Here is a 20853-nt window from a genome sequence, read left to right as displayed (position 1 = left end):
CCCGGCGCGTTCGCGCACTCACTTCCCTTTTTGAACTCTGGGAAGTGGGGCCCGGCGCTTCCAGACGAAAAGTTTTGCTAGGCCCGGACTCTGCGGGAGCAGGAGCTGCAAGGCCGGGCTCGGCCCCAAGATGGATGAACGGCGCTCGCGGTTTTTCAGAGCCCCTGGGCGCCTTCGGCCTGTGCGCTTCTCAACTTGGCCGTGCACTTGACCGGCTAGCCCCGTTCCGCTCGTGCAGCGTCGTGGCTGAGACGCCCGGGTTTTGTGCTTTGGACGGAGTGGTCCTTTTTTTGGTGTCAGCAGGATTTTGAAAGCACTTCAGGATTAATTCGTGGTCCTAGATCAAAATTTGCAGCGTGCACTGCCATCATCTCTCGTTGACATAATGTGTGCCCTGCATTTTTTGAGGTGGACAGGCATGATTCTTTACGTTTAATACGTATTTCGAATTTAGCGCGCGTGCACACATACACAGCACACACACACCCCCCCCCTTCCAGCCCACGTACACATGTACCAGCTGTATTATTGAAGCACATAGAGTCCACTAAAATAGTAAAGGTGTCTCCTAGGCCAGTGTAGAGAAACTGAATAGAGACGCGAGCGCGCTGCTGCCTTCTTCCCTTAATGGGCGACAGTAAACTTGGAGAAGGTTAATGAGTTGTTCTTTAGAACGTAGCGCTGTGTAGATATTCCATTTAAAATAGAATGTGAACAGGCATTTTCTGCGATTTTGTGTTAGATTTTAAGGTATTGTTAAGTTTGACATGCTGATGAAATTTTGTCCATTCTGTGTGAAAAGGGCTTTGAAAAGTATTGCAGTTTTGTGTATCTCATGGGAAAGTTTAAAATTGGGCTAAGATAATAACCTGGAGACGATTTTTAGAATATGAAATACAGGTCTAAATTGACAGGATTTGTTTTTCTTGTGCATGGTAAATATTCAGTGACCTTCAGTTGTGATCCTAAACATAGCTTAAAATTATCAGGTATTCTGTTTTGGGGTGGGTGGGTGGGCAAGGGAGAGTTTTTGGAACTAAGAGTGGTTGTCCAGATGATAAACAATTGATCTCTTAACTTCAAGTTTTGATTGCTTGCTTTTTCATTTCTATTTATGTTTGTGTGTGTGTGTCTTTATGTGTATGGGGAAGAAGGAACCTTTTTTTTTAAAGCTCATGCTGCTCTACCAATTTATCACGAATTTATTTCTACCTGAAACTGATTGAGCTAGAAGTTTAAAAATTTCACTCTACTGAGGAGATAGTGATAGTTAAGCCTAAAACGATAGCGGAAGTCCCACCCATGATCCTGTTGCAATTGGTGAAAATGGTTTCTAAGTCTGGATCGAGGCATCTGGAAGTGTAGTGATTGGTCTGTGAGCATGGCAAATACAGGATGTATTTTGAGAAGTTCACATAAGAGGAAGTGACTGTTGTCTGCATGTGCTTATACTTTCTTAATTTGATTTAGGGACTTTATCAGAAGCAAGGTAATGCTCTTTGTCAGAAGTGATAGACTGCCATAGAACCTTATGAAAGGGTTAGTTTTATCTTATTAAGAAAGAAAATACTACTTAAAAGACGTGTAGAACTTAATTTTGCTTTTGTAACATTGTGTATTTTTAACTAGTCAAGTGACTTTCAAAAGAACATCGCATATTACTTGTGATTGGAGTTAGTATATATGCAATTACTATATCTTCTTAACGAACTGTTGAATTATATTTAATTGGAAGATGACTTAATTTACCTTTGCCTTTATTTGAATGTCTTGCATGCTTTGGAAACTAAATTTAAAATCTCTTCAATCTAGGTTTCTGGACACAGATAATTTTATCTGTTAGTGTTTTGCTTGATAAGTTTATAGATTGTATAGAATCTTAGTGTAGTGTGTACACAAGCTAATATAGTAATGACTCACTTGCCGACCTCATGTTTCTGAAGGAGCCTAATAAATTGAAGTATTGGAAATGTCAGCAGTCAAATGAGGTACCAGATTCAATGACTTAAGAAAAAAAAACAAAACAAAAATTCCTCTTAAAAAGTATGTGTCCATATATAGTAATATTTTGCAGTTTTAACTGTACAGTTCATTGACACCAGTGTTGTGCAACTTTCACCACTATTTGTTTCTGTAATGTTCAGCCATCATCTGATAGAGAAACTATAACCATTAAGCATTAACTTCCCATGCGCCTTTCCTAGCCTCTGGTAACCATTAGTCCACTTTTTGTCTGCATTTGCGTGTACTGTGTTAATCATGTAAGGGATTTTATTCAGTATGTGTCCTATTCTTCCTGGCTTAGATATTACAGCTTCATTCCTTTATAGCTGAATTATATCACATTGCATTTATACACCACATTTTGTTTGTCTACACATTTGCTTATGAACATTTGTGTTCTTATTATTTTGGTTATTGTATGTGAATCCCAACAAAACTAATCACTGTTTACTCATACTTCAAAGTTCATCTCAAATGCCAAGTTCCTTCATGGAGTCTCTTAATATTCCAAATGGTGAGCCAGGAACAGCATCTGAAGTCCCTTAGCTTCTTTAGGGCAAAGATAATTACCATTAACCTGAGGCTGATTCCTGTGAGATGGAGGTTCGGTAATAATCTCTGCTCCAACTTAAAAAAAAAATTTTTTTTTTTAAACCAATTTTGACACCAGCTATCACTTTCATGGTAATTGCTGTTCTGCTGGGTTCAGTAATTTGTTGCAGTGGCCACACAGAACAAATATCATACAATTACGGGGTTTATTAGGGTAAGAAGAGGTTACAATTCAGGATCAGGATCAACTTGGAAGTGTCAGGAACAACTCAGGCTATAGCCTTAATCCGGATAGTTTCTTGGCAGTTTCTGCTGGCCCCAGGTCAGAGTTTAGTCTCTCCTCTACTCAGGCAAATGTTAAAAGTCTTTCTTTACTTCACAGAGGTCTGGAGGCAACCCTCTCTGTAAGAAGCCATCTGCTGTAATGCATTCTCTGCATAGAGAGCAGGCTGCTACCATCTCATCTGGTCCACTGCCATTTTCAGTGTTAGATCTTCTTGTCTTGGATGCATACATGTGTTCTGCTGCTGCCTCTTCTTGGTGGTAGTTAGGTCTCACTTCAGCCTGTGGGATGGCTCTTTTTAAGTCTCACCAGTGAGTTAATTCCAATCCATAGCCACCCTATGGGAAAGAGTAGAACCGCTCCACTGGGTTTCCAAGACTACATCTTTTCAGTTAGTGAATCAGCTTTCTCCACTGCTTATTCCGAATTGTTTTCATCGCCTGAAACAAACTGTGTCCATTTATGAAGTAACTTCCCATCTCTCCTAGAATATGGTAACGATTAATTTAACCCACAGTGCCCACAGGGGACCTTTTAGAAGCCTCGAAAAAAGCCAAATTCATTGCCAACTAGTCAATTTTGACTGATAAGACCCTTAATTGGTTAGGAATTGGCAACTCACTGCAAGGTCAACAGTTCAAACCCACCAGCTGCTCTGTAGGAGAAAGATGAGGATTTCTGTTCTAACACTGATTTACAGCCTTGGAAGCTTATAGCCGGTAGTCGTATTGATTCACGGGTAGTGACTTTTTTTGGGGGGTGGGATGGGGGTTTCTGCATTTCTTAAGCCTAGCAAATGGCCCTTGTGGGACACAGGTACCTTCTGCATCATCTTTCTTCAATCCCTGGCAAGCGTTTAACACTCAGTATTTACATTAATCATTTTGTGCAAGCTAAAGAGATTATAAGCCAGTAGCGTGCAGGCAGACCCCACCACGGTGCACCAAACCTTGAGGGCAGCGTAACCACTTGGAGCAACTCATGAAAAGAGTGATCTATAGGGACACCCCCAATCAGAGCCAAACTCGCCCCCTCCCTAGAAATATGTATGTGCTACAGAGGACAACCTACAGGGGAGAGGGGCTGGCATGCCACACCCACATGGAAGCAAACCAAACAAGAAAAGGGGAGTGAGGGCCTATACCCATATTGGCACACCAAGCCCAGAGGATGATGGACTACGTCCTTGCAAGGAGCTGCTAAGGCACAGAAAGGACTGTAGGGCTCACAGCTCAGGACATAATGTCCCCTCACTGGAGCATACTGTTACAGAGGAAAATACTGAGGACACACGGCAGGGAGTTAGTCGGGTCTGAAACCCCCACAGTGAGACCAACCAAGAAGGGAACATACAGATCAGCAATGGGAGCAAAGCCAAGCCACAAAGCCTCTGAGGAGCCCCCAAAATAGACTTCAGGCTAGGAGGGGCAGTTCCTAGAGTTTTCTCAGAACCAGTGGGGAGATAGTCATAAAGGTCAGCAGACAGACCTGGAATTATGTATGTTTTCCTCCCCCCCATAGTTATTATCCTCCCCCCTTTTTTCTCTTTTTATTCAGTCTTGTTTTCTTTTTGTTTTATCTCTGTTATTGTTGGTTTTGCCTATCTATATAAGATAGGATGGGAAGCAAGCTCAAGGAGAAAACAAAGACCAGACTGACAGTTTAGGAGGAGAAGGAGGCGGGGGAAGGGAGCAGTGAGCAAACAACTCCATAGACGGGAACAACTAGGGAATTATAATCAACAATGAGGAGGACTTAGAGATCCTGGGGTGTTGGAGCAACAGCAGTCTAGCCTAGAGGAATTACTAAGAGACAGAAGAAGGGTGAGCATGACCATGGGAAAAGAGGAGGGTAAAAGGAAACAGGAAAGATCTAGGAAGCAAACCTCTAGGTATAAACATAGGTGTGCACTCATGTAAATATATTAACTCATAAAATAGAGGCCTATGTACATTTATTTATATGGCAGTACATAGAGAAAGTGGATGGACTTTGGGCCACTGCTTAAGCCCTCCCTCGACACAAGAGCACTTTGTTCTAACAACCTGGTGTTCTGTGATGCTCACCTTCCTGACATGATCTCTGAAGAAAAAATGGGTGCACAAGCAAATGTGAAGAAAGCGAATGATGCCCGGCTATCAAAAGATAGCGCTTCTGGGGTCTTAAAGCCTTGAAGTTAAACAAGCGGCTGGCCATCTAGCAGATAAATTACAAGCCCAAAGCCCACATGGAAGATGCACACCAGCCTGTGCTATCAAGAGGTGTTAACAATCGAATAACAGGCATTTGAAACCCCAAAACAAACACACAAAAATACATATAAGTTGAGAATGAGGGAGATTGAGCAGAGACCCCAAACTCACCTGTAGATAATGGGACATCCCCTTACTAAAGGGTCACAAGGAAAGGGATGAGTCAACCAGGGTGCAGTATAGCACTGAAAACACACACTATTCTTTTGATACCTTGAGGCTTCCTCATCCCCCATTGTCATGACCCCAGCTCTGCCTTTCACTGCAGGCTAGACCAGAGCATGGACATAGGTACCGATAAGAGATAAGAGCTCACGCATGACACACCCAAATCAGGAACAGGAATGGGAGTAGCGATACTAGGAAGTTAAAGAGAAGTTAGGGAGAAGAGGGGAGGAAGGGGGAATCAATCACAATGATCCACTGATCCACACATTATACTCCCCCTGCCCTTCCCCAATGAATAACAGAAACCATGAGGGAAGGGAGACAGCATTTGGTGTAAGATATGAAAATAATTTAAAATTTATCAAGGAGTCAGGTGGGGAGTGCACAAAAGGAGCCGATACCAAGGGCTCAAATAGAAAGTACGTCAAATGTTTAGAAAATAATGATGGCAGCATATGTACAAATATGTTTGATAAAATCGATGTATGGATTGTTACAAGAGCTATAAGAACCTCCAGTAAAATGATCTTTTAGTTAAGTAAATAAATTGGGGGGGGGGAGATTATAAACCAAAAACCAAACTTTCTGCCATTGAGTTGATGCCAACTCATAGTGACCCAATAAGACAGGGCAGAATTGCCCTTATGAGTTCCTTAGACTGTAACTCCCTACAGGAGTAGAAAGCCCCATTTTCTCCCTTGGAGTTGCTGGTGGTTTTGAACTGATGGTCTTACAGTTAGCAGCTCAACTCGGAACCACTATGCCACCAGGGTTTCAAAGAGACTTTTTACTATATAAAAATAGAAATACATTGCATTACAAGTATCATGTACACATTCATGGCACGTGTAAGCAACTTGAGGCCAGGGACTACTTTACTCTGGAAGGAGCACAAGTGGCACTGTGGGTTAAGCACTGTTGCTAACTATAACTACAAGGTCAGCAGTTCAACTGCTTTGCAGGAGAAAGATGATGTTGTATGCCACTTTAAAGATTTACATTCTTGGGAAACCTATATAGGGTTATGTGAAGCAAAATATTTGCCTTATTCTATATAACCGACAAATTTAATTATCTATTAAGAATTGGATCCATGGCTATTGTTAGTTGCCATCCAGTTGATTCTGATATATGGTGTCCTCATGTGTATAAAGATGTCCTCTGGAGTCTTTTTGGAAGCAGATTGCCAGACCTGTCTTTCAGGGCTTTTCTGGATAGCTACTTTTTAGTTAGTAGGGTTATTTAAGATTTACTTCATTGCCTTAAATACCCTGTAGTACACCGCAACACCCCCCCCCCCCACACACACCAAATTTCCATTTATGATTCATTCATTCTCCTTTCAGCAAGTGTTTGATTGCCTATATTGAATATTAGATATAGAGAAATGACCATAACAAGGAAGATTTCATTGAGTTTATGGTCTTGTAGAGGTAATGTGTTTATTGAAATTACTTGTTTTTGTTAACATTTGGAACTTTATTTAGACTACATGGTTACAGGGTGTAGACCAGTGTGAATGGTGGGTGGTTTTGCCATCCATGGGAAATTTAGCCACTTCTGGAGATGATTTTGACTGACATAACTGAGAGTTTACTACGTTATATCCCTGATATATTTCTAGATCCATATTGTTCTTTATTTTATTTTTACATTAATACTAATGGGAAGGAAATAATTTGTGTATTGCACAGGCCAGTCTTTATAAGCAATTGATTCTAGGGTGTCTAAATGTCAAGTACCATGTGATGTAGAGAGGACATATGTAAGAATTTGAAAAATAGGATTTATTTTTGAATGGATTCATAGATTAACATAAAAATCCTGGTGTAAATAGACATATAAATAAATCACGGCTCAGGCCAAAATTATAGTAAAATTTTCAATCTTTCTTTATTTTTTTTCCCCTATCCCTCTTTCTTTGTTTATGATAGATTTTTTTTCCTTTGAAAGTAATTTCTATGAAGACCTTCTGTTGTCTAGTTCTTTAGAACAATACCTGGGTAGATCGTAGGCATTCAAAAATACTTAGTAAATTAATTTTCATACTCTTGTTCAAGACAATATAATGGTAGAAAGATGATAGATTAAGTTTTTAAATCCACAGCATGAGTTAAGTACAAAGATAAGTTTAAGCTTGGCAGATGTTTTATCTTAGAAGTGTTGAAAAGTATTACTACTTCGGCAGACTGACTGAATTTAGGCCATCTTTTTTCTTTTGTTATACAAAATAGTGTGTCTAGGCATTTTAGGGACAGTGTAGAGTTGAACTTGACTCTGGGAAAGTGATGGTATAATCTGCAGCATATAGTTTAAGCATAATACTTTTGTGCCCTAGTCATTTGGTACTGCCCAGTTGATGCTGGAAATAAAGTACCTTCTTTGGAACTTAGCATATTATTGGTATTTCACCTATTAGTTTATAGGTAAATATACTGCAGTGTTTATCACTGGAGGGTTGATTTTTTTTGTCTGAAATGAATACTTCATCTTTTGTTGTTTTCTTTTTTAAAAATTTGACCCTGTAGCTATTGTGAAGAATCGACACAGCATAATATATACCAACTCAACAATTTCTACATATATAGTTCAGTGATGTTTATTATATTTTTTGAAGTTGTGCAACCAGTTCTGAATCTACTTTTTCAAGTTCTTTCCTAAATAGCATAAGTACATGTCCCCCTGTTTCCTCTCTAATCTTCTTGCTGCTGTCAGTATACTCTCACATAAATAGACCTTAAAAGTATAATCTCAAGGCAGACATATTTTTATTGACTAAGATAAACACTTGTTTGTTTTAAAGTACCAGAAAATTTTTGATTTAAGATTTAAAGATTATCTTAGGGAAATTGCTTCAGGATCTCCTCCAGCCTCTCTGCCCCTAGAAAATCTGACTTCAAGGAGAATTTGAAAATTCTGTTTAGTATTTTGTCCTTTTGATCAGAATTCTCTAGATTCTGATAAAAAATATATTCAGAAATGGTGGTTCTTCTGGTGTCATGCAAAGCATAGGCAGTTATACATAGAAGCAATTACCGATACATTTAATTTCCTCCTATTCCTCCCCTTTTTTGCTCCTTCTTCCTCTCTTACTTCAAGCAAATTGAAGCCAGTTGCTCTTCAGATGGGAGAAAGATGTTTTTTTTTTCTACACCTGTAAGAATTACAGTCACACAGACTCACAAGTGTAGATCTACCCTGGCCTATAGGTTTGCTGTGAGTCTGCATTGAATTGATGGCAGTGAGTTTGTTTTTTGAATTTAGTACATTGGATGGGTGCTGTAAGCTTTAAGATCCCATGCATTTACTTAACAAACTAGAATGTGGACTGAAGCACCTAACAGTTTATCAGCCCCGTTAATAAGTGTCTTAATGCACTTGTGACCTTGAGCCTCCAAACCAAGAAGACAAGATCGCATGAAGTGTTTGGTTTTACCTAAGCAGCTCAGTTTCTCCTTTGTTGTTGTAAATACATTTATTTGTCACACCGTACCTTTGCCAGTTCAGGAGCCTTGGTGTCACAGTAGTTATTAATTGTGCTGCAGTCTGCAGGTTGACAGTTCGAAATCACCGGCTTCTTGCTGCTTGGGAGAAAGATGGGGCTTTCTACTTCTGTGAACACTGCCTTGGGAACTCACAGGGTCCTCTAGGGTTGCTTTGAGTCAGCATGGACTCGAAGACAGATGGCCACTTCATGTTTTTAAATCGAGTGTACAGCTTATTGCTAGCCGTTGCATTAATTGAGTAGCCTTTCCTTGATCAATGCACTTTTTCTGTTACTATAAACCTGCGGTTCTCAACCTGTGGGTTGCGACCCCTTTGGGGGTAGAACGACCCTTTCACAGGGGTCGCCCGATTCATGACAGTAGCAAAATTATAGTTATGAAGTAGCAACGAAAATAATTTTCTGGTTGTGGGTCACCACAACATGAGGAACTGTATGAAAGGGTCACGGCATGAGGAAGGTGGAGAAGCACTGCTCTGAAGCTCAGTACTCTATAAGCAGCAACCTCCCTTTTCCCCGTCCTTCCCATCCCTGCTGACCATTAATGAACTTTGTTTTTCTCTCTATTTGATTTTCTTTTAATGTGAGGTGATACAGTGATTTCCCTTAGTCATCGATTTCTAAACTATGTCTTCAATTTCCATCCATATTATAACATGTATCAAGACTTTATTGTGATTGAACAGTAGTCCAGTTTGTATGTATGGACCACATTTTGTGTGTTTATTCATCTGTTTATGGGCATTCAGATCATTTCTACCTTTTGTTATGTGGTGAGTACTGCAGTGAATACTCGTGTACAAGTGCAGTGCAATGAATTTTTTAATATGGTCCTTTTAGCCACAGTCCTCCATTTTGTGATGTGTGAGGAGACTTCAGAAAGCTTTGAAAAATTCCGTTATCTTTCAATCATAAACTTTTTGCAGCTTCCTTGTATTGTATACCCTAGCCTCTTTGTTTGTGGTTATTAGTCTGATTTTGGAATTATTCATTTGTTAATTAGGTAGGATTAGGGTGGGATGCTTTATAAGTCACCACTTTCCTAGAGGGTGTGACTCATCACTGCCATTCGTTTCTGTGGGAATGTGATCTACTTCTAGTATATAGGAATGCTCTGGCAAACTGCTTTCTCTTACTCTGGATGTTACTTCTAGTTTATCTTCATTTGACCTCTGCTTCTTGGGACATGAGCCAGTGACCTATTTTTTTTACCAGATGTGTTAGCATGGCTGGCTTCTGCAGCCATGTGAACTGGCAGCCTGTCATTCAACCTGACAGGGCTTGCAACTAAGTTTGTGAGAACCTTCCAAACTGATCTGTAAGCATTTGGCCTATGGTAGCTTCTACAACCATGTGAGCCATTTCCTTGATGGTTTGTGAGTTATCTGAGATATTGAGGGACGGAACTAAGAGGAGGAGTTCTTAATAACAGAGATGATGAAGTAGTGTTGAAATTTGGAAATTGGATATTTAGACATGTGTAGTCTCCAGCTTGGTGTTCTATTTAAAAGAAATTGTTAATGCACAAATCTCTGTTTGCGTCTCTGCTTTCAAGGTTTTTTTTAAAAATTTATACCTAGAATTAGATTTCTAGGTCATAGGTGGCCCTATTTTAGTTTGTTAAAGAACTGCCACACTGTTTTACATAATGGCTATACCATGTTGCATTCTTGACAGCAATCAGTAGTGTTCCCATGTCCCCATACCCTTAGGAACATTTGTTAACGTGCTATTTTACTCTTAGTCATCCTCTCACACCTACTGCATTGAGTCAATTCCTACTCATAGCAACACTGTGTGACTGGGTAGACTGCCCCTGTGGGTTTCCAAGACTAAATCTCTACCCGAGTCAAATGCTTCATCTTTCTTCTCCATTGCTGTTAGCAACCTAACTTGTATTCCATCAAGGCTCCCTCACTCAAACCAAGCTCACTGTCATTTACTTGATTCTTAGTGAAATGTTCTCGCGGTTTTGATTTACATCTCTGTGGGTTAATGCTATTGAGAATCTTTCCATATGCTTGGTTGTCATTTGAATGTCGTCTGGGGAAATAGCTATTCATGTCCTTTGCTGCACATTTTATTATGGGTTTTGGAGTTGTTCACAAGGTGTTGAAGTTTTAGATATTTTGCAATTAAGTTTCTTTTGGATATACGTAGTTTGTCTTTTAATTTTTTTGTAAATTTTGGGTAAACCTTTTAATTTTATGAGGACTCATTAATTTGTTTTGCCATTTGTGTATTCTTTTGTTTTTGTATTTGATAGCCCATTATTGTTAAAAGCTAAATCTGGCAGTGTTTGTCCCTGTATTTTCTTCTAAGAATTTTGATTTTTGTTTTTATATTTCGGTCTTTAACTCATTTTCAATGTGTTTTGTGTATGGAGTGAGGCATGAGCATTTTTTCCCCCATTTTTCTGCATGTGAAAGTCTACTTTTTTCATTAATTCATTTGTTATCACATGAAAAGTCCATATTTTTCAGTATCATTTATTGAAGAGATTAGTAGATTTAGCATCTTTATAAATAATCATTTGATCATAAAACAATTAGTCTAATGGACTGTGCAAATAACTGCTCTGGAAAATATCACAGTAGAAAGCCCTAGATAGGGTGGGAGAAAAATGTGGGGGAAAAAATCACTTTAAAAACCAAGCTACTGCTTAGATAGATAATGCTGGATGTGTTAGTCTGGGTAGTCTAGAGAAACAAATATGGAGACACTCATGTGTAAGAGAGAGCTTTATATCAAAGATTAATTGTATATTGAGAAAACATGCTAGTCCAGTCCAGATCAAGTCCATAAGCCCGATAGTAGTCCATATGTCTGATACCAGTCTATATATTCCTTTTCAAACTCATTCAACACATGCAATGATGCCTAATGCGGGAAGATCACAGGCTAGTGGATTGAAAGTCTTGGGGATCCAGTGGTGTGGGAAGCATCTCAGTGCTGGCCTCCATGTGGCTTCTCTAGCTCCAGAACTCTGGCTCCATCAGAATAGTTCCATGTGGCTTGTCAACAGGAATTCTCAGAATCCTCAGGAGAAGGCCACCCACACAGACATTATTGATTATGACCTGAGTGACAGTCTAGACTCCATTCCATCACTCATGTTGACAGGAGATTATGTAACTGCCACACTGGTATACCCAGGATGAAGACCACTCAGGTCTGGACCGGATTCATCATAATTAGTCAGTTAAGATCAAAAGCTAGCATTTACCCGAGGACAAATTTCAAGGTTTGGAAAAGGAGGAGGACAGGAAACAGGGTACACTGGAAGGAAGTGGGATAAGTGATGGTACAATGAGGAGGTTGTACAATGAGGGGATTGCAATAGATGAATGGAATAAGGATGTGTGAATTATTGAATGTTAAACTCTGATCTCCTCTAAACCTTCACATAAGAAATAATTAAAATGTTAAGAAATCAGTTGACCATATATGTAGGTTTATTTCTGGGATGTAATTTCTATTCCATTGATTTATGTGCATTTTATTATACTAGTGACAGGCTATTTTGATTACCTAGCTGTATACTTTACATGATTATTTTTGAACATAATATTACTTTAGATATTGGGGTCCTTTTGGCAGTTCATGTAAAGAAAGTTATGATTGACTTTTTCATTTCTGTTGGAATTTTGAACTGGATTGCAGTGTATCAATAGATTGCTTTGGGTAATATTGACATTTTAATATTAAACATCTTATCCATGAACAAGGAGCATTTTCCACTAATTTAACTTTTCTTTAATCTTTCAGCAGTGTTTTAATAATTTTTATTGTTTAACTTTATTCCTAGGTTTTTTCCTTATATCCTATTGTAAAATGAATACTTTCTCATTGCTAGTATATGGAAATTTATCTTATTTTGTTTGCTGATTATGCGTTGGATTACTAACGACAAGATCAGCAGTTCAAACCATCAGCTAGCCACTCCGTAGGTGAAAGATGAGTCTGTCTGCTTGCAAGTCCCTAGGAATTAAAGCTTTCCTCAGAGACCTTTGACCTTTGATTTCATTTGAGAGTCATATGAGGTGCAAGGAGAGGGTGGGGGGAGAATAAAAAGAGAAAAATCCTAGGGGGCAGTTTTACTTCGTCCTGTAGGGTTTCCATAAGTCAGAGTTGACATGATGGCAGTTAGGTATTGTTTTTTATCTCCCAATTTGAATACCTTTTATTTCTATTTCTTGTCTTAATGGTTGGGGAGAGCAGACATGGGAACCTTGTTCCTGAATTCAAGGAGGAGGCTCACAGGCTGCTGAGTTTTTATATTTGTCCTGAATCTTAATGAGGAACTTCCTCTAATTTCATTAGGAAAGGGTGTTGAATTTTATCAGATGCTTTTAATTCACCCAATAGAGGTGATCATGTGGATCTCTACTTTTGATGTATTGTTATAGTGTGTTATATTGATCAATTTTCTAATGTTAAACCCTCTGTACTATCCCACTCTGTGCATGTGGAGTCTTCAAAAAGTTTATGTAAAAAGTGGAAAGATAAAGGAGCTTTCCAAGACCGTTTTGAAACCACTTCTATGATTCTTTCAGTATACTCTTGAATTTTGTTAACTAGTGTTTTAAAGATTATTTTTTAGCTTTCTGGGGGCTTCAAAAAGTTAGCAGAAAAATTCCATTATCTCTTTATTCCATTTTTCCATGCAATTTTTGAAGATCATTTATATATAGGGGATATTGGCCTGTAGTTTTCTTTCTTCTTTTTTTTTTTTGGCCTGTGGTTTTCTTGTGATGCCTTTGGTATCAGGGCTATACGTGCTTCATGGAATGAATTAAAGCATAGGCTCTCTTTTGAAAGCATTTAAACAGTATTGGTTTCCAGTTCCTCTGTATTTGGTAGTATTCCTTAGTGACACAATTTGGTCCAGGCTCGCTCGCTCGCGTTCTGTTTCTCTCTTTTGTTTTTAATTGGGAAGTTTTTGATCACTGATTTAGTCTCTTTAAGTGGGTCTGTTAAAATTTTTCTATTTCCTCTTCCGTTTGGTGGTGAAGTGGTTACATACACACTGGGCTGTTAACCTTGAGGTCAGCAGTTTGAAACCACCAGCCATTCCTTGGGGAAAAGCCTCATGTTTCTATTCTCATAAAGAATTACAGCCTTGGAAACCCACAGAGGCAGTTTTACCAGGTCCTATAGAGTTCCTTGGAATCAACTTGGTGGCAGTGATTTTGGCTTTGGTTTTGGTGTTTCTAAGAATCTAGATTAGTGTGCTGCTGAACAGTTGTTTGTACTATTCTGGTGTAATTCTCTGTTTCTATAGATCAATGATCATGCTTCTTTTTATTTCCTTTTTTGGTTACTTGTGCCTTTTTTTGTTTTTCTTTGTCATTCTAGCTAAAGATTTGCCAGTTTTATTGAAACCTTGGTTTCTAAGACCAATGGATAACTATTGTCCTTTAAAAGTAAGAAAGTCATAGTTTAAAGTATGGAATTAAAGAATAAGCAGTTCTTGTATCTTTCTTGATAATAAGAAAAGGTTGTCTTTACTAAATTCACACTCTAATGTTTTGTTTAGACTATATTTACAGTATGTAAACTTTAGAATTATTTTAGGGTTAAGGGAGAAGAGTTAAGGAATTAAATGTATTGTTATTTGTATCTTCTCAGGTGAAGGGGTGGGTATTAATAGGATGTTTGAATCTTCCTTGTGTGTGTGTTTTTTTAATCGCTTTATTAGGGGCTCATACAACTCTTATCACAAACCATACACACATCAATTGTTTAAAGCATGTTTGTACATTCATTGCCCTCATCCTCAAAACATTTGCTCCCCACCTAAGCCCCTGGCATTAGCTCCTCATTTTCCCCCTCCCTCTCCACTCCCTCTCCCTTATGAACCCTTGATAATTTATAAATTATTATTTTGTCATATCCTTGTATTCTAAGTATGTAGAATGAGTAAATGGTAGTGATGAGTATATGTAGGCCTACAAATATGATGAGATTAGATTATGCAAATGATGAGAGAATAATGAATAGTTCTAAAAAAATGCCGAATTAGTTAAGCTATCTGGAATTCATCAAATTGCTATTAATGGTAGTAAGATTTATAGTCCTTGTGCCAGAATTACAGGTTGGCTATGAATTTGTTCATTGTTTGTAGTGGTGAGGGAGAATAATATTGAAGAGGTAAGGCCTGTGCAGTAATGAGTGCAGTACCTCTTATAAAGCTTACAGGTGCTTGACTAAGAATAACTATAACTACCAGAGAGCTATGTGGCTAATCAAAGAGTATGCACTGTGTGATTTTAGGTCTGTTTATTGTAAGCAGATTGTAGTTATAATTATACCTCAAAAAGGATAATTATCTGAAATGATTAAGGAATAATAGAACAAGAAAGCATAACCATATTAAATATGTGCTTCAAATGTAAGACCTATGAAACACATTAATCAAACTCTCACAGAACTGTAGAGAGAAATACACCGCATGGATAGTAGGAGACTTCAGCACTCTCAAGGAAGAACATATCATCTGGAAAGAAACTCAAGGACAGAATTAAAGCAATACAGTCAATTAATAACTTGACAACTAGACACATACAGAGCTCCCCACCCAAGAACAAGGTCTTCCTTTTTCCCCAGTGCACACGATACATTCTCTAGAAAATGCACCACATATGAAGACTCAGAGCAAGCCTTATTTAAAAACATTGAGATTCTACAGCCAATTTTCTCAGACTACAGTGCTGTAATACTAGAAATCAACAATAGAATAGGGGGGAATAATTCCATTGCATGGAAACTGAATGGCATATTACTTTAAAATGGGAGAAAAACGAGACTTTCTGCTCCTGTAAAGACTTAATAGTTTCATAAACCTACAGAAGCAGTTCTGCTCTGTCCTGTAGGGTCAGAATTGCCTTGGTGACAGTGAACTTTTTGGGTTTATTTAATAGATCAAATTTCTTGGCACAAAAGGGAATGAAAGCATATCATACTGAAACTTATGGGATGTAGCAAAAACAGTTATTAGAGGACAGTTTGTAGTAATCAACCCACATGTGAAAACCAAACTACCTTAATACAGCATCTTCAACAATTTGAACAAGAGCAACAACACCCTTATCCCACAGGAGAAAAGAACTCACAAATAAATGAACTGGAAAATGGAAGGATAAAAAATGGTCAAATCACTGGCAAACAAAAAAAGATGCAGAATATATACAATTAAAGATGGAAAGAGTGACATCCCAATACAACTAATGAAGTAAAAATAATTATAACAGACTACTATTACAAGCTATACTCTAAGTTTGAAAGATAAGGACTAATTACTAGAAATACTCCAGCTATCCAAATTAGCATAATCTGATGTAGAAAACTTTTAACAGACCCATAACAAAAGAAATAATAGAACAATTTATTAAAAGACTCCCAACCAATGAAAATCCAGACCGCAGATGACTTCACAAGGGAATTCTACAGAGTATTCAGAAAAAAAGCTGTCACCATTTCTACACCGATGATGCTAGACTATAGAAAGGACAGCAAACCCCTGAACTCACTTTATGAAATGAGCATAATACTCATACCCAAACCAGATACTACCAAATAGAGAAAACTACAGACCAATATCCTTTATGAACATAAATCCAAAAATTCTCAGTGAAATATAGGCCAATATGATCTATATATATGCAGTAGACCATGATTAAATACCAGATATACATGGATGGTTTAACATTAGAAAACCAGTCAATATTATCTACCACATAAATAAAACATAAAATAACAATATGATTATATCAATAGACAGAAAAAGGCATTTGGCAATATCTGACACCATTCTTGATAAAAACATTAAACAAAATAGAAATACTGGGGAAACTTCCCAACATAATAAAGGCCATATACGAAGGGCCAATGGCCTACATTTTACTCAATGCGGAAAAATTGAAAGCATTTCCCCTGTGAACCAAAACCAGACAAGGATGACCCTATCACCATTCTTACTTTACATAATCCTAGAAGTCTTAGGTGGAATCCTTGGACAACAAGAAAAGTAAAATTACAGAAATATCACTGGGCAGAGAAGAAGTAAAGCTCTCACTCTTTGCAGACAATCTGATTTATATGTAGAAAACCCAAACACTTGACACAGTTTTTGGAAGAAATGTGAAAGTTCATCAGTGTGTCGGGATACAAAATTAACAAGTAGAAATTAATCTGATTCCTGTAAACTACCAAAGAGAGTTCTGGAAAAAAGACATCAAGAAAATAAGACCATTTATGGTACTCAAATAAGAGATGAAATACTTAGGAATGAACCGCACGAGAGAAACAAAAAGACCTGTAGAAAAAAACCAAAATAACAACTCTACAGACATGATTACAAGACGCCACAAGAAGCGTACATAAGTAAAAGAATGTCCTATGTTCATGGATAGGAAGCCTCATTATAAAGATGTCAGTATTATGTAAACAATACAGCACTTCTACAAGAAGCCAAGTGACTCACAGATGGGAAGAGCCATTGTGCCATTCTTGCTGTACTTTCAAGATAGATTTGTTTGTCCTTTTAGCAGTCCATGGCATTGACTTTTCTCGTATCTTTCTTATTCAATGCCAACTTTCACATGCATGCAAAATAATTGAAAATACCATGCTGTGGGTTAGGCTTACTTGAGTTCTTAAAGTAACACCCTTGCTTTTCAACATTTTAAAGACATCTTGTGCAGCAGCATTAGCTAATGCAATGCTTCTTTTCATCTCTTGACTGCATCCTCCATGAGGTTGTAGATGCAAGCAAGATGAAATCGTTGATGTCCATCCATTCCCTCTAGCATAACGCTACATGTTTGTCTAGTTGTGGGACTTTCCCTTTTCTTCACATTGAGTGTAGAAGGCTGCAGTTTTTGATGTTCATCAGCAAGTGCTTCAAGTCCTCACTTCTAGCAACCAAAGTTGTGTCGCCTGTATATCACAGATTGTTAGTAAGTGTTCCTCCACTTCATATAATCTAACTTCTCTGATTATTTGTTCAGCATGTAGATTGAATAAGTATGTTGAAGATACAACCCTGACGCAAACCTTTCCTGATTTTAGAGCATACAATATTTCCTTGTTTTGTTTGCATGATTGCCTCTTGAACCTGGACATCTTCCACGTGTGCACTCTTAAGTGTTCACCAATTCCTATTCTTTTCAAAGCTATCCATAATTTGCCATGAACCACACAGTCAAATGCCTTCACATAGTCAAAGGAACATAGCCAAGATCCATCTGACATCAACAGTGATATCCCTTGTTCCAAATCTTCTTCTGGATTTGCCCTGAACTCCTGGCAGTTGCCTGTCAGTGTACTAATGTAACCATTGGTGGTGATTCCTGCTGGCACTAGGAATTGTAGTTACTTCCTTATTAGGCGTGATTCTAGTGATGGTAAGCTTGGCAGTGATAGCATAGGAAAGGTAATTCCACAGGACTTGTTAAGCACAGTCAAGCCTGTCTGAAAGGACTTGAAACTGCTTTATTGAAGGTTGAGTTTTGTTTTCTTGGGATAGGGCTGTATATGAGTCTGAAAGGATTAATGAGAATTAGGTCAGAGGTGTTGGTTGGTGTACATTCAGGTTGGAAGTCTGGTTATGCTGTATGTTGATGTGTATTTTGTGGTGGTATTCTACCAAGGTATTTATGATTTCCAATGGCAAGTGTGTAGGCATTGGGTATCATGACGCAGCATACAGGTGATCTTTTACTTGCATGGCAATCTGCAGAGGATATTCCGATTGCAGTGGATATTGGTATGTTTTGTTATATGGGATAATATTCAGGTGGTATGTTGTCAGGGGAAGCCAGCCCCTAACACATCATTACGGGTCTGGTAGGCACAATTGTACAGCAATAATAAGTAAAGATCATAGTAAAGTTATAGAGAGCATGAGAGATAGAAGTGAAGTATTGAAATAAATGGGAGTCAGTCACAATTCATGGTAGCATGCTCACCTCAACTCTACTCGATGGTCCACGTGGAGGGAGAGAGTCTCCTTTTTAATGTTAGCCCACGCTTTTTATATTCTCTAGGGACGTGTAAGACCCCTAATCACAGATGAGTACATACGTCACAGGGAGGGGTTGTACCATAGGTAATACAGTGATGAGAAGGGGTGGTCTAGGGACATACATGCAACAGTAAGAGGAGGAATTGGGATATACATTTGATAAGATGGGCGTATAACTTAACTTTGGATGTCACAGAGTCAGTTTGGCCTGTTCCCTGACTCAGTTGATAGAGATCATTATTGGTAGGGTGAGAACGCTTGACCACAGGCCTCAAGGAGGAATAGTTTATTGTCCCTAGTAGCAGGGAGTGAGGCCTGCCATACAGTCTGGTTGACTAACCGCCCTAGAGGCCTCCCCTGTAGTCTGGTGACTAACTACCCTGGGGAGGATGTCTGTAAGCGTTTGACCTCTCCCCACAGTATGTGTCCATGTATCTTCTCTGAGCATCATCTTAACAAAGTATGCTCCCATCTTAGGTCTGCATGTGCTTTGCTGGATTTATGTGGATATATATATATATATATATAGTAGTTATCTGATCTGTGCTGACAGATTTCCAAAGTCAGAGAGGTTCCAAGTAATATTCAGGGTGTTCAGATGGTTTTAAGTATGTTACTTTCTTTGTTACAGCTTTCATATATTTGATCCTGCCATTTAGTATGAAAGGTCCAATTACAATGTGTGAAGTTGATTGAAGGTGAGGTTCATATGTGAATAAATGTGTAAGTTTATTCGTGCATTTTTAATGTTGCTCGAGTATTTGTGAAGACTTAGTGATTATGGCATATTTTAAAACATTTCAGCCAGTATTTGAGTATGTTTGTTATATTATTACTGGAAGTGTGTTCTTTTTTTGGGAGAACATTTCCATTTTATTTAACACTTAAGCTAAACATGTTTGAGCGACTATATAATTCACCTTTGTTGAGCACCCAGTATTAACAGGGGAGGGGGGAACACAAAAGATTTGGCCAATACAAAATGGCACGGTTGCCTCATCGACCCCACTCAGCACTGGCTCCTCCTGCCAAGCGGCCGTCTGTTTTCCCAGGAGCTCTCTGCGTCACTGCGGCTCGGCACCTTCTCCCATCTTACTGTCGCCGGTATTCAGCCAGGTGGCTCATCACCCAGGCGCTGGGTATCAGGAAGGACGAATACAGGACCACCAGCCCGATGGTCACCCCCGGCTCTTTCGCGGGTCGACGACAGCAGCAGCAGCAGGGAGGCTCGCGCCTTCCTCGAGGATCCCCCGACGCCGCCCCGCGGCCTCCCCACTGGAAGTGCCACTCGAGCCCCACGGCCCCCCGCCGTCCTCGCCCGAGCCGCGCACTGCGAGCCGGGCCGCGCCGCCCTATCGGCCGGGCCCAACTCACCACAGAGAGCTCGGACGGGCGGCGGGCGTGCGAGTGCGCGAGGCGGCCGCGGTGGGTCTGCCGGCCCAGCAGGATCACACAGCGGCCGTGGAGCCGGGAGAGCACGGGCATGGCGCGGCCGGAGTGGCAGCGGAAGAGACCGAGTGAGGCACGAGGACAGGGAGGGCGAGTCTGGAAGTGTGTTCTTATACTGAGACATTTCATCTGTGAATGGAATGTGGGTATCTACCTCCATGGAGTACTGTTTTAAGTGAATAATGTTTTATATCTTTTTTTTTTTCAGTTGAGGTGTTTCCATTCATCAGACACACAGTAGTGTGATAGGTTTATGTTTGCTGGTTGAAGAAATCTGGTTTGAGTGCCAAATGGTGTTTCATGAAGTACAGGAATTTAGTTAGGTCAAGGTAGAAATGAGTAATTATGGGTTTGCATTTCCTTTGTAGGTTCTTGGAGGACATTAATTATTTCTATATTTGTAATGTTTCCTTGGAGTCCCAACATACATGTGTATTTGTATATTCCACAGTGCTTCTGTTTCCATTTATCTTGTAGAAGTGATGTTTGGCTTCTCTGTTGTGGATTAACATGTGCTTTTGGGTCAATAATAGTAAGGACAGAAAGTTTTTGTTTCTGTTCATTTGTTGGATGATAGTGAAGGAACTTTCCCCCTTAATTTTAACAGCTTTAT

General features: G+C 39.1%; 1 protein-coding gene across 2 annotated transcripts in view; it reads left to right on the top strand.

Annotated features, from left to right (window-relative positions):
• The window catches only part of FAM120A (family with sequence similarity 120 member A), a 167697-nt gene that overhangs the window by 864 nt on the left and 145980 nt on the right, over positions 1-20853 (top strand). The window lies entirely within an intron of this gene.

Source organism: Tenrec ecaudatus, chromosome 5, assembly GCF_050624435.1.
Source record: "Tenrec ecaudatus isolate mTenEca1 chromosome 5, mTenEca1.hap1, whole genome shotgun sequence".
Lineage (NCBI taxonomy): Eukaryota > Metazoa > Chordata > Mammalia > Afrosoricida > Tenrecidae > Tenrec > Tenrec ecaudatus.
The sequence above is the reverse complement of the archived record's forward strand: the minus strand, read 5'-3'. Positions and strand labels throughout refer to the sequence as shown.